Below are 14,544 nucleotides of genomic sequence, written 5' to 3'. Positions count from 1 at the left end.
TCATGGGATGTGTAAACATTTGTATTTTTGAACAGGAGGCGTGTTGGACATCAGTTGATGTAAAATAAAAATGTGTGGAATTAAACTAGCTTAAAGGATTACAACACAGCAATGTGCACTCCATAGCATTGCTACAAAAGCCAACCAACTGATTCGCAGCTGTTTATCGGTGATTTCGTTCCAGGTAGAGCTCTTCAGATCGTAGAATCTAAGCAAAGCTAAGCCTTAGTACTCAGATGGGTGGCAGACTGCCTGGGAATACCAGATATTTGTAGACTTGGGGCTACGTAGTGGCCAGAAGATAGTAACACAACAATGCATTTGTTTTATCCATCTGTACGGGGCTTTGAGTGTTTTGTGCTGTTGGTTTTCTCCGAGTTCTCCGGTTTCCCCCCACAAGAAGCCAAACACTAATTCATGGAAACTGTCTCGGCCTTGTTGTGCGCTGCGTTGCACCACTATCTGAGTAGATAACCTCGCATTCAATAAATCTTCAGAGCCAGGGTGAACATCTGACTCCAAACGTATTTAATGAATTGAACGAGGTAAAACTGATGGGAAAACACAGCACAAATACAGCATCTGTTAATACTTGGAAATATGAATACAATGAATGAACACTTCAGCATCATAACATTGTCTGAGATAACATGAAACTCAACAATAAATCCTGGATGAACCAGGCACCAACATTAGTACTGAATAGCTATACAAGAGAATAAGCTACTGTGTTAAGGGCACATCGTGTAATCACCATACTGCAGCCTAAAGGTACAGCACTACACATAACATTGAACTGTGGATGAGATATTTCGTCATCCTTGCTCTCAAGATCGCAATAAGGTTACATGGGTACAAGTCTGAATCGACTTATTCAATTACAAGTAACATTCACGATAAGGCAAGTGGCAGGCTTCGTTTTTAACTAGGCCCCATACTTATCATAACAATTTAACAGCATTATAAAGGCATTTACATCATTATAACGACCATTCTAACATTATAACAGCATTCCCAGTATTATAAGAACATAAACGAACTTACAGACAATGCTTCTTAAAGTCCCACAATGAACATTTGCACCTGTCTTCACTGGGACGCTATTTGTGCCACCATTTTGTACTCTGTATAATGGCTGATACCCTGAGGACGTCCATTCGTAACTTCCTGGTCACGTTACCAAACTCAACATCCAGACAGGAAAGTATTGTGTACACACACCTCCACACCTGCCGTGAGGCAGAACAGAAACGACCAAACATTCTAATGTAACAGAACCATCCTGAAAACATGTTTAATCTCAGTGAGGCTCTCCTGGGTAAATAAACGAATCTAGATTTGAAGCTTTCGTGACTGCAAGGATTCATACTCTTAGGTTTTTTTTCGGTAAAGTCACGTAGGTAAAACATAAAATTAAAAGTTAATAAAAGTAATAATGGTAATAAAATAAAATAATAAATCACGACGTTTCGGAGGCAACACAAGTCTCCGTCATCAGGTGGGACCGTCATAGCTAATGCAGTAATTTTAGCGAATGTTAAGAGCAGCTGAACACGAAGCTTCACATCCTGTTGCCGTATAGCAGCACCCAGCCTGATGACGATTGGCTCCGTGTTTTGACTCGTGCCCTTGACTTGGTCGGAAGGTTCGGGTTATATTCGAAAACTTTGCCTTCAAATAGCATTTTTATGTATATGTTGGCCTCATTATTGTTGCCATTACAATAATCCTAACCAAATTGTAACGATGCCAAAGTTCTTCTTGCCGTACTTATCCATCGGTGGTCCAAGGCAACGACGATGATCCAGTCCCACCTCAGGCTCGTAAGGCAATGCAAGAAAACTTCTGCTGCTGTTGCTCCAAGCGCTTGCCCTTCTGGTCGGCCCAAAAAATTGCGTGCCCCGGACCCAAATCATCGGTCAATATTGACCTTTTTCAACAGGTCTCAGAAGACCTTTTTATTGCCAGTATCAAGGTATGAAAATTTATAATAGGGTTTAGCCTTTCTGGCAATAAAACAGGTGTTAAGATATTCAAATACCAAGGAATAAAGTCTACATTAACCACTTGTTGTGAACATGCAAACAAACATCTGATAATATACGGATTGTATTTGGAACTGGTTGGCCTGCACCAGAAACAGCCTTGTTTATGGCCTGTCTCACCAGTATCTTGATTCCTTGCAAAATGTTTCTATTTGGTGTTTGAACATCTTAACACCTGTTTTATTACCAGAAAGGGTAAAACCTCTTCTTATTTTTCACATCTCAGTAGACTGAATAAACCCTCGAATCGCGTCAAACTTGGCGACAGGATCAATCAAAAACTGATAAAAACAGATTTGTACCGACAATACGTCCAAATTGGCGATTCACGCAACTTGAGTTCAGTGTCAGGCGAGCAACTCGTTTGCGATGTATTGTGTCATATTTATTGTTCTGTATCCAGGTGGGGTGGCGGAAGGCCCTTAGCTCTTCTTCAAACAAAATATGCACATCGTATAAACAATAAAAAACATTGAATAATAAAAAGAGGTTGTAATACTTTCTGGCGTAAAAACAGACGTTTAAACAGCAAATAGATAATAATTACAAGAAACCAAGTCTGCATTTTTAGCCACGCATAAAACGCCAAAAATATGCTTTGAAAATGTATACACCGTCCTTGAAACTTATTGGCCTGCACCACTAGAGATAACCTCTGGCGCCATGGTGGCGAGATGTTAACTACCCCACCTGGTATTCGGGAAGTCGTGGGTTTGATCCCGACACTGACGCCTGTTGTATATTTGGAGTTTGCATGTCTCTCTCTCTGTCGTCGCGCGGATTTTTCTCTGAGTCCTCCAGTTTTCCCCTCCAAATGTAGAAACATGCGTTTAGAGTATTTGGCTGCTATAATTTTCAAAACGATAACCCACTTCGTTGAGCTATCATTTGCGGCCAGGTCGCCTCTGAAACTAGCTATATAGCTCGGTGGGCCTTACCTGGATTTTTTTGTTTGTTTATTTTATGGAATTATCTCACTAGTGCCAGACCAATGACTGCAAAAAGCGAGCAGTAACAAGGACAATACAAACACCAACGCATTAATAGCTCAGGTTAAGCAGTGAATGCTTTCGGAAACTTTCGCCAATATAAAAGATATGGAATGATAAAAAAAAGGCTCTACCTTTTTCTGGAATAAATACAGGAAGGTGATAAGATGTTTAAACACCAAATAGACACCTATTACAAAGCATCAAGGTTGCATTAACCACACATACCTGTGGTACAAAAAACACGCAAGCAACGATGTTTCGATAATGTCCTTAAAACTGATTGGCCTGCACCAGATTGGTACATTTTATATCTTGATACTGGCAAAAGGGTCCCATAACAGTCACAAACATGGAACGCACATTTACAGGAACAAGAACTTCTAAGCTCACAGTGACCTGATAATTTCGTGCACTTGGACAGCGAGATTTGGACCTCGCAGCTTTGCGGTCAGCAGTCCATCGGCCTGGATCTCACCTACCCACCCACTTACCTACTCACCCACCCACTCACCCACTCAGCGATCCATCGGCAAAGAACTCACCAACCCACCCACTTACCTACTCACCCATCCACTCACCTACTCAGTAGTCCATTGGCAAAGAACTCACCTACCCACCCACATATCTACTCACCCACTCACCTACTCAGTAGGCAATCGGCAAAGAACTCACCTACCCACTGACTTACCTACTCACCCACTCACCTACTCAGCGGTCCATCGGTCTGGAACTCACCTACCCACCAACTCACCTACTCACCCACCCACTCACCTATTCACCCACCCACTCACCTACTCACCCACCCACTCACCCACCCACTCACCCACCCACTCACCCACCCACTCACCCACCCACTCACCTACTCACCCACCCACTCACCCACCCACTCACCTACTCAGCTTTCCTTCGGCTTGAAACTCACTGCTGCACGATGTTCGAGACTCTTCACAGACATTTCACCAGTTCAGTAGAAAATGCAAGACAAAACTATTTAATAGAGCTAACAATGTATGAACATTATGCACTCGTGTTGATAAGAGTTGCGCGTTTATAAATGCACTAAGGGGCTGTCCATTAATGACGTCACGCACCTGGGGGGGGGGGGTCAGACATTTGTGACGATGTGTGACGATGTGTGACGGGGGGGGGGTTTAGAAATGTGACATCACATCAAAATCCGCAACTTTAAATAAATATAGACAACACGTTCTACTTAATTAAATAGACTTTTAATAAATGTTTTCTCCTACAACATCAGAGTGCAGCGTCACATTAATTACGCACTACAATGACAATAGTTTAAAGCGATTTGAAGCATGTTTTATATTTTGGGGGGGGGGGGCAGAGCTTTGTGACGTCATATTTGAGGGGCGGGGGGCTGACTTTTTGTGACGTCGTGTGACGAAGGGGGGGGGGGGGGAAATCGTCCAAAATCGCGTGACGTCATTTATAGACGGCCCCTAACTGAAGTGAAAACAGATAACATCACAAAGCATGAATGTACCGAGTGTCGTTTCCAGGCAGGTGTATTGTAAAAAGATAATGTTACAATGTGTGTGTGCCACTTGAGGTCCTTTCGTACAAGAAAGTCTGGTATTAATACACTTCAGGGAGGGATGAATACAGATCTAGAATACAATGGAAAAGGCCACAATCGTAAATAATATAATAACTCGTATGATAATATTATGTTATTTAACAGCAGGTAAGAGGTGCACACATTGGCTCTTTGTGTGAAAATAAAGGAATGCGAATTGCTTACATAACAAAATGGGACCTTTTTTTGCCAGCATCAAAGTACACTACTCACCCAAGCTATAAATGTTCTGACAGTGAATTGTCTATGTGCTGTTCGCCGTTTGGCGTTCTCTGGTCTGAAGCTGGTGAGACTTGGCCCTAAAGAAGGCTGTCTCTGGTGTAGGCCAATCAGATTAAAACACAATGCATATATTATCAGATCATGTTTGTTTCATGTTCACCACAAGTACGGGTGGTTAATGCAGAATTGATTCCTTGCAAAAGGTTTCTATTTGGTGTTTAACACCTCCCGTTTTGTTTCCAGAAAGGGTAAAACCTATTGTTATATTAGCATGCTTAAATAGCCTTGAGTCATCATATATATATACATTTGAGGTAACACGTTGACTTGAAAAATAGATGCCTTGAGGGTTATTAATCTGTGTGGTGTGTTGTTTATTCATGTTGTGCTGCTGTCCATCACGGATCTGTTCGCTCAATGAATACTTACATTACGAAGTAACATTTGTTCCGTGTTATTTGCGGACGTTGCACAACGGATGGGCCAACCGACCGCAGAGTGAATTTTCCACCCAGAGCAACTCTCGTCGTTACTTTTTATTCGTGAGGAAAGTAAGGGGCTGTGTCTGACATGTCATCAACACAATTTAGTCCGAGGTGACAATGACCGTGCCACCGTGGAGGGCGCACGTTGCAAGGGTGGCACAGTCGGGTTTTTAAATCCTTTATATTAAGTTCGCTTGCTTGCGTGATTGCTTGCTTGCTTGCGTGCTTGCTTGCGTGCTTGCTTGCTTGCTTAGGACCGTGCAAATCTTTCGGTCGTTTTTTAACCCACTTCCCGTGATCCAATCGAGCTAACATTTTCCACACAGACTCGTTGTGCCAGACAATTATTGTTCGTGAAAAAAATTCCCAAAATTTTACACTTTTTAGGCAAAAAAAAAATATTTTACATATATTCAAATAGAACGCATTCATGGCTTTGGCTGAACGTCAGAGTGTAAGAGCCCAGAGCGTAACCCCTCCACAGGCCGTGGCGGAGTAGCGCAGTTGGTAGCGCCCTTGCTTCCCATGCCAAAGGTCGCGGTATTTATTCCTGCATCCTCCACAGGCGAATATATTTTTAAATCCTTTATATTAAGTTCACTTGCTTGCTTGCTTGCGCGCTTACGACCGTGCAAATCTTTCGGTCGTTTTTTAACTCACTTCCCGTGATCCAATCGAGCTGACATTTTGCACACAGACTCGTTGTGCGTGACAATTTATTTTCGCGAAATTTTTTTCCCAAAATTTTCCACTTTTTAGGATTTTTTTTTCATATTTAATTAAAAATACCAATGTGATAAAAGTGAAACTCTTACTCAAGAAAAACAGAAATGAATAATAAAATAAAACCGATGGCACGCATATAAAGGATTTATAGTGAAAAACTTTGTTTTTACGGGTTAATTTTTAAATCCTTTATATTAAGTTCGCTTGCTTGCTTAGGACCGTGCAAATCTTTCGCTCGTTTTTTAACCCACTTCCCGTAATCCAATCGAGTTGACATTTTCCACACAGACTCGTTGTGTGTGACAATTAATTTTCGTGAAAAAAAATCCTAAATTTTACACTGTTTAGAAAAAAACAAATTAAATATTTAATTACCAATTGCTTAATGGTGGCAGCCATCTCAAGCCAGAGGACGAGAGGACTCTAGCCGCCACGCATATAAAGGATTTATAGTGAAAAACTTTGTTTTTACGGGTTTACAATCGGGTTTAATTGTCTTTTATATTAAACCCGATCATCTGAGATTGGGAGAAATCCGGTTTAATTGGTTTGAATTGCAGAACCGCACTTCTCAACGATGGGCTTCATTCATTCCAAGCTAAGGAACTCACTGGCGCCCACGATTGTGGAGAAGCTCGTGTTCATCAATACCAACTTGCCCGCCGCATTCTACGACTACCTCGTGCCCGACGGCCCCGAGTACGACAGCAGCACCGACGAGGAAGCAGCCTAAGCCTATCAGAGTTTCGTATTCATTAAACCAGGTTTTAATTCCCCGAAATCGGGTTTAATTGTATTAAAGAAAAAAACCGATGCTTGCCGCTGGAAAAATCGGGGTTTTTCCACCCATGGCACGTTACAACTACCACCCCATAAAAAAAACGGTTTGAGCACGCCAGCGGTGACATTTTTTGCGCGAGACGCCAAGAAGAACGTTAACTGCGGACGTAACGTGTGGCTGGAGGGGTAGGGTATTCGAGCCACACCTTGGTGAGTCAAGCGAGCATTCCACGAAGAAGGACATTCCTTTGCTGTGGTGAGAAGATATTTTCATTCTAGATTTGAAGTTTTCGTGACTGCAAGGATTCATACTCTTAGTTCTTTCGGTAAAGTCACGTAGGTAAAAAATTAAATTAAAATTAATAAAAATAAAACAATAAAATCACGACGTTTCGGAGGCAACACAAGTCTCCGTCATCAGGTGGGACCGTCACAGCCACATTTGCTGCATATTGGGAGAGAGAGATTGAGAGCTGCAGGTTTGCGGTCACAACACCGAGGAGAAAACTTGCATCATAAACGTAATGTGCGAGGAAGCCATGAGCAAGTAATTCACTCTGCAAATGCCATCTCTTGAGTAGTTTCTGACAATTGACGAGGCCTGAACCCAAGGCTATCGAATGTCAACTAGGTCCCCCCGCACGGAGAAACGCTCACTATCAATACACCGACTAAGAAGATATCGGACACATATGTAGAATGGACAACAACAGGAACATTTGAAGTGTCTTGTTCGTAAAAATGGAAGGAACCCGAAAGAGAGGAAGACCTAACAGAGAATGGCTTGACGACGACACGAGAGATTGGTGCCAGAAAGTTGTGGCCACTACTTGAGTATATTGGCACAAGATAGAGGAAGATGGAAACAAATGACGACATGTGCAGGGGACACCTACGGGTTATCTGCACATGGATCGTGATGATTGTGAAGCTATAAAGAGCCACTTTCAATTGAACTCTGACATTAACTTGCGTCGCCTCGACAGCACCCACGTTGCGTTCATTTCCGTTGGACGATCGGGTTCCCTTGTTAACCTTTGTATTGTAACAAAGATGGCTGCAAGTATTGATCTCCGGTACCAACTGATATTCTGGTTTCCTTCTTAATAATTGAATTAGAGATATCCTCTGGTACTGGTAGGAACCTCTGGTTACACCAGCCCACCGGGAATTATTGTGTCCATCCGTCGTGCAGGGAAGGGCTGGGTGGGGAGGGGCTGGGCGGGGAGGGGAGGGTGGGGAGGGGCTGGGTGGGGAAGAGAGGGTGGGGAGGGGCTGGGTGGGGTGGGGCTGGGTGGGGAGAGGCTGGGTGGGGTGGGGCTGGGTGGGGAGGGGCTGATCACCCCGTGGTGCCCTTATAAAACTCAACGTTTAACCTACTCACGCCGGCTTGTGCCCGCCCTCACAGTCGGGAATATTTGCGGAATACACCACATCGCCGTTGACCCTGGCCATTGACCGAACAACCCAACGTTCCTACCAGCTCCCTCTGCAGGAATGTGTTAGTATCCATGTATTCAAGTAACTACAAGGTCATGGTGATTTCCTGCTCTAAAGAACATTGATGCGGTGCTCAAAGCCCTGGGCCACTGGTAGAAATTCCACATTTCTATGGCAGGGGTGAATCTGTCCATTGGACAATCATTGTTGACTTCCCCACAAATTGGCATAACATTTTTTGAAACTGGAGTCAACCCCCCGAAGTTTGAAAATCTTTCCATGTGTAGTGTTCTAATTCACAGACACTAGTAGGAGGTACTCTCTCTTTTATCCCGGCCTTCACAGCCTTAGGGGATAACTACATACCCGGTCGGGACAGCCAACACGCTGCCAGACCCGCAGCTTGAAGAGGGCGAAGGTCACAACTACAACGACGGGACCGCAAGTTCCATTCCAGATCGCAGCAGCCCCGACTATGAGTCGGAACTCGCCTTTTATCCTGCCCAGCGTGGCCAGGCTCTGCCCTCGGCCCCGCACCCCTCTGGATCCCCCAAAAGGCTCCGTGCCTTGCCCACAGGTCCAACTGGTAGAACGGGCTGCTACCCCTAATTCCATTGTCTACCAATCTCCCAGTGGCATGCGCTACAGTGACTCATTCAATGTCACTACACATGGACTCTCCATCTGGTACAGAGAGTACAATAAAAGGCTGATTGATGCCCAAATGCGGTGGATCGATGGCTTCCAACGGGTCAGCCATGTTATTATGTGTGCTGATGACCTGTAGGTAATAATAATTAATTGGAGACTCTGCAGTTAAATCTGTCAATAAGTGATGGGGCCTTTTTGTTTTTGTTATCATATTGGAAAAGTTATCGTAGCTGGGTAGAATAATCATGGCTAGCTCTGGCTTGGCAGCAGATATCTCACTATGAATCAGCGCGAGCAGCCTTATAAGCACCGATTAGCTACGTACGGTGCGAAAGAAGTTAAACGCACGTACATGTCATCTGTTGTGTGACACTGTCTGTATAGTTACCTGGGCATGTCACAAAACTCAACTACAATCATATTTGCTCTTTATGTTTGCGAAACGTAGGCCCGTTTGCAGGAATGCCAGCGTTGGCTTCAAACATGTTGGCTAGGCACGCCCAAGCAGCTTCGGTTTACAACCTGTTAATGGCTGTATGGGGGATATTTCTTTTTGTACGCGTGAGATAAAGCTTGCGTGTGTGTGGGATTGAGGGAATGTATGTGAAATTAAGTGAGTGAACGTACGAGCGTAAGAGAGTGTATGTGTGAGTTTCAACTGTGTGCGATTGAGGAAGTGTGTGTGGACGTTCTCGTTAGGGAGCGGTGGAGCAGTGGTTAGCGCATCGCGATACAAACTCGGAAACGTGAGTTCGATTCCCGTTCACCACGAATACCAGATTATCTGAACCGGTCCTGGGCCTCCCCTAGGTTGACTCGGCCTCAAACGAGTACCTGGTGCGATGTGTAAACATCGCCACTGGGGTGACAAAGGCGCCGGCCTTCATAGGTGCTCACTAACAACACCTTCCCCAACAGTCTGCAAAGGTCATATGAGGGGGATCTTCCTCTTTGTTAGTTCTCGTTGGTTAATGCACACAAACATTCCTACACACGATGATTTCCGCACAAACGACGCTGTTGTCAGTTGGCATGCGTCACGCCGAGTCACAAAACTCGGGGTGAAGTGCATAGCACCCGTGTGTTGCGGTTGGAAGCTTAAATGCAAACATCAGCTCCTGGGTTTAAGATTAATATGTGCTCGTCAATAGGTATTCACTGGCATCTGGTAGCCACAGATGCCAGTTAGTTGATAAACTAAACTATAAACTAAACAATTGTTTAAGTTACCAGGTAAGGCCCACTGAGCTAAGCAGCTCCTTCTCAGAAGCGATATGGCCACAAATGACAGCTCAACGAAGCGTCTCATCACGTGGAAATTTATAGCAGCTAAATACTCTAAAAGCAAGTTGATTCCAAATGTGAAGGAGATAGACGCATCGGGCCTGTTAATGCTCCGATGCGGTTGGGGTATCGAAATATGAATGTTCCATCGTCATCACGTTCTCTCTTCGCGTTGTGAAATGTTCCTATCTCGCTCCATTCACTCGTGAGTGTCGCTGCAGCTGCACGCTCCAGCCACCACGACCGATGTGGCCTGCTTCGCGATGGTGATCCCACCGCCCCTGCCACAACCATGAGTGGAAAAAAACAGATTTTTTTTTCCAGCGGCAGGCATCGGGTTTTTTTCTTTAATACAATTAAACCCGATTTCGGGTAATTAAAACCTGATTTAATGAATACGAAACTCTGATAGGCTTAGGCTGCTTCCTCGTCGGTGCTGCTATCGTACTCGGGGCCGACGGGCACGGGGTAGTCGTAGAATGCGGCGGGCAGGTTGGTCTTGATGAACACGAGCTTCTCCACAATCGTGGGCGCCAGTGAGTTCCTTAGCTTGGAATGGATGAAGCCCATCGTTGAAAAGTGCAGTTCTGCAATGAAAACCAATTAAACCGGATTTCTGCCAATCTCAGATGATCAGGATTTATATAAAAAGACAATTAAACCCGATTGTAAAAAAGCCCGACTGTGCCGCCCTTGGCCACAACCCGCCACGTTATCCAGCCTCGATTACCCAACAATCGGCCACGATCCACAGATTTGCATGTCCAGGGAGCCGCGTCTCTCACTTTCCTCTCACTCGCTGACTCTTCAAGCATTGGTTCATTGAGCCCAACGTTGGCATTCGTTTTGGAACCGTTTGTCCAACGTTGACCCAACGTTCCACGTCGCCTGGGTCTATAGCCACTGGGTGGAATTTGTATCCAAGACGTTTAACAAAACTTGTACTATTGTTCAAAAGTTTCCTTTACCGATTAAATTCCCTTTACCTATGTAAATTATTATTATTTGCTGTGTACTACATCAGTGACCTTTTAACTTCGCTCCCATTCTCTTTGTTTTTTTCTGTAAAGTCGCGTAGGTACAAAATCAAATAAATGAAAACAACTAAATTAAATCACGACGTTTCGGGCGCAACACAAGCGTCCTTCTTCAAGTTGTCCCCACTAGAATTCGCTCCCATTGGTTGCAGGGCCTCCCTGACCCTGCGTCCGTGTAACACACCAAACACCGTGTTATGCCAGCCACACATCAGAAACTTATACGACGCAGTGTCATATCTCCCCATGTCCACGTACCCATAATCACATCATCCTCATTATACATGCCATATTCCTATGACCGGGTATATCTTATTTGACTAAACTCTGTAGAATTGTGGTCCAGTCTCTCTCGCAGAAGGATCATCATCATAATACGGTAACTCAAAATGGATATTGTGATCATTTTAAGTACGTGGATGTGATGTTAGCTATTGTACTAACGGTTGTGTTGAAGATAGTGATAGTTATGATTCTGATTGCAACGACGATGATAATGATGGTGGCTGCATCGGCTTTGATTATGACAATGATGATGATGGCACTAACAAAGGGAACGTTTGTAACATACAGTACAGACCAAGTTGGCAAATTACCAAATTTACGAGAGAAAACAAATCCCGTGACCTTCAAAGAATTACAAGTCAGCACTTAAAATACATGTGCATACAGTATACAAAAAAACATGCTTACGACACTGCATTCATTGAATGCATTGTTGTACATAAATGGACATCATTGTGGCACACAACCTTCACAGTAGCGTTTGTCTTTCCACTTTACGATTAAAAGTAGCAAATTAGGAATTTTTAATTTGCTGCCAGGAAGAGGCGCTTGTTGTCCTTCTCCCGCACCCCCGATTAGCGCGGTTGGCTACGTACGGTGCGAAAGAAGTTCAACATACAGTCACAGATGCGTGGGTTCAATGTCCGGCCACGGCTAACATCGCTTACGCGTGATATCTGAACTGGTCCTGTCCACCCCGTCCTTCCTTCGCATTCAACCCGCATTCACCAGCGATGCGAGGCATGGCCAATCCAATCCATTCATGGCAGATGCGGCCTTCATCCAGCAGTGGATTGATGAAGGCCGGTTTATTATTGATACATTAAATAATGTTTATTCCACCAGTACTATACAGATACTCTCTGGTTCTTTCGGTAAAGTCTCGTAGATAGAAAAAATAATAAAAGAAAACACGACGTTTCGGTCGCAACACAAGCGGCCGTCTTCAGGTGAGAAAAATGATCTGCTGTTGTGGCTTTATATAGGCACGGGAGGGGTGGAAATGAGGAGTTTGGCTGTAGGAGTTCGGCACGGGGGGGGGAGGAGGAGTTTGGCTGTAGGGGTTCACAGGGGAGAGGGGGTAGGGTTTGTGGCGTGCATGGACGGGTGGGGCTGGAGAAATGAGCAAGATATATGGACCCTGAGTTTCACACAAAACACGTGCTCTTCTGGGTGACCACAGTCGCACGCTACTTTAGAGTTTTTAATGTTCCCATTTGTGCATTAGGTATCTGCATCTACTGCCATGTTTTGTGCGGTGGATACAGTTTGTGGTGGACCGTGAGCTTCGTGGAAGATCAAACCCCAGTGATATCGTTGCGTTGGGTCTTTCACAAGTATATAGTGTATATACTGTACATGGCCGTAGCCATGGAGGCAACATTGGGGGGGACCAAATCTTCCAGGGTGTCTGGGGGTCCCAACCCAGAAAAATATCTAAATTATTGTTTCATTGTATGTAATGGCAGAGATTATGGATTAATAAAGTACAATCATAACCACAATCATATAAACAGAAATCTATGCATTGATTTATATGAAGACAAGTCCAGATATTGTGGCCAAGGTTTAGCAAATTGTTTCCAATATATGGGGGGGGGGGGGGGGGGGCATTTTTTGCATATTTGAATATTGGAGGGGTAATGTGTCCAATAGTTTCCATAGGCACAGTACCGACAGTACAGTATTGTGCCTACTAAAACTAAAAGGGCCTAATAAAAAAAAGTGAAATTTTTGCATGATAAAAAAATGTTACCAATATATCTTCTTAAATAAACAATATTTACATAGAAAAACATTTAGGCACATTGTACATACAAAGAGGCAGAGTCATGTCGATCTTTTTTTTATAAGGTGAGAGAAATCAACCGCGGAGATGAACTTTGCGGGATTGTTTCCATGTAAATTTAGCAATAACACCTCCGAATGGTTTTCTCATTCTCAACAGAGATCAGAGGGCACGGGGAGGCAAGGCGGCGTTGCCGTGCCACGCGCGAAACAAGCGGAGTAACAGCTGCGATTGTAGTAGCACGGGGCAGCAGCAGCAGTACCAACTTCTAGAAAGTTATCACTGAAGGCCCACGAAACAGACGTGCCTAGGGCCTTACGAGCACCTTAATCCGGTCCCTGTACTGTACTGCACGGAGACATCACGGCGTGAGAGCTTGGCATGGCTACACACACTCATCGCGTTGCGGACCCGCTGTGCTCTTAAACAAACACGCGTGTCCCCTCTGGCTGTGCGTCATCGTGTCCGCCTGATCAAAGGAAAGCGGAAAAGTCATGTTTTGTCATGGTTAACCGTTGTGTATAGTCAGTCAAAGTGATTTTCTGCTCAAATGGGCATCGATGCGGCGATTTCCACCCGTTCACAGCCCCGTGTCTGGAGTGGAAACGCCAAATTCATGTGGAATTTTTTTTGTTCTTACACATGCCCATGACATGTGGTGGAAGTCTCTCTGCATGGTGCAGCCACTGTTGACGTCCGCATCCCTATACAGTGTTCCTAATTGTATCGACCGACCCAGCAGGATGATGAGAGGCTGAGTCAACCTCCTCTGACCAGGAGTTGAACTGGTTTGCGAGCCACTTGCTCGCTCGCCCATGAAACCGCCCGGGCGGGTTTGAACAAAACGCAGCCAACAGAGGCCGCTTTGTTGCTGCTCTAACGAGCTCTTTTATTCGGGGTTCACCTCGTTTGGGGTGGCCTTGGAAATTCCACATTCCCACGGCGGTGGCACGTTAGTCTACATGTTTTTTTTTCATTCAGTTAGATGGTAATCGATCCATTAGCGCATTCAGTTCTTTATTAATACACCGTGCTCATTGATGAAGGCTTCTCTCCACACGCAAAGGCAATGGATGGGGGTAATTTGACGGTACTTCAGGCTGGTCGTTGCTAATGTGGGGGATGAGTAAGTGGGTGGGACGATTCAGATTTCAGTCGCTACCGATGATTTCAATCGCTAGGAATCAAACGCAGCACGGTGCGCTGGTCAC

The sequence above is a fragment of the Lethenteron reissneri genome, chromosome 42 (genome assembly GCF_015708825.2).
Source record: "Lethenteron reissneri isolate LAM-NWPU_2019-01 chromosome 42, ASM1570882v1, whole genome shotgun sequence".
Lineage (NCBI taxonomy): Eukaryota > Metazoa > Chordata > Hyperoartia > Petromyzontiformes > Petromyzontidae > Lethenteron > Lethenteron reissneri.
Note: the sequence above shows the minus strand (reverse complement) of the source record.